This window comes from Pinus tabuliformis, chromosome J (genome assembly GCF_031772625.1).
Source record: "Pinus tabuliformis cultivar Carrire ecotype Pingquan chromosome J, CPIR1, whole genome shotgun sequence".
Lineage (NCBI taxonomy): Eukaryota > Viridiplantae > Streptophyta > Pinopsida > Pinales > Pinaceae > Pinus > Pinus tabuliformis.
Window position 1 is genome coordinate 1,337,544,690 of NC_142295.1, and position 1,256 is coordinate 1,337,545,945.

Genomic DNA, 1,256 nt, shown 5'->3' on the forward strand with positions numbered 1-1,256 from the left:
AGGTAACTTCTATTAGATTACTTTTATCTGTTGCTGTTGCTTTTGGTTTTGAGGTAGAACAGATGGATGTGAAGACAACATTTCTTCACGGGGATCTAGAAAAGGAGTTCTACATGAAGCAACCTGAAGGCTTTGTGGTGAAGGGTAAGAAAGAACTGGTATGTAAGTTAAAGAAGTCTTTGTATGGGTTAAAACAGTCACCAAAGATGTGGTATCAGAAATTTGATACATTTATACGGGGACTTGGCTTCACTAGAAGCAAAGCAGATCACTGTGTGTATTTTAAATTAATTGGTGACCGTATCATTTATTTGGTCTTGTATGTGGATGATATGTTGCTAGTTGGGAATGACAAAGAAATTATCCAGGATTTGAAGACCCAATTGTCCTCCAAATTCGAGATGAAAGATCTTGGTGTTGCAAACTATCTTTTGGGCATGGAAATTAAAAGAGATCGTACAAAGAGGAAGCTCTGGTTAAACCAAAGGAAGTATGTCGAGACAATACTGCAGAGGTTTAATATGCAGGATAGTAAACCAGTGAAGGTTCCTATTCCTATAGGTGTGAGGTTATCTGCTGAATAGTGTCCTAAGACACAAGAAGAGGAAGAGGACATGTCCCGTGTTCGATATGCAAGTGCAGTCGGTAGCTTGATGTATGCAATGGTCTGTACTAGACCAGACATTGCACATGCAGTGGGAGTATTGAGTAGGTTTATGTCAAAACGATGGAAGGAGCACTGGACAGCAGTGAAGCAGGTTTTCAGGTATTTGCATGGCACTAGTGATTATGGTTTGTGCTACCAAGCAAGATCAGTATTGGACATAATGTTGGATATTCGTGACTTTTTTCATGCAGACTGGGCTGGATATTTGGATCAGAGAAGATCTACAAGTGGGTATGTGTTTAACCTATTTGGAGGCGCAATCAGTTGGATGAGTAAGAAACAATCTGTAGTGGCACTATCAGCTATAGAGGCAAAATACATGGTTGCCACTCATGCAAGCAAGGAAGCAGTTTGGTTGCAGAGATTGTGTTCAAGTATGGGGATAGTACAGGAAGCTATAAGGATAGACAGTGATAGCCAAAGTGCAATTTTCTTGACAAAGAACCCTGCATATCATTCAAAGACAAAGCACATTGATGTTCAGTATCACTTTGTGAGGGATATTATAGAAGACAAAAAGGTGTTGCGGGTAAAGGTGGACACTTAGAAGAATACTGCAGATGCATTGACAAAATCTGTGAGCTCTGAG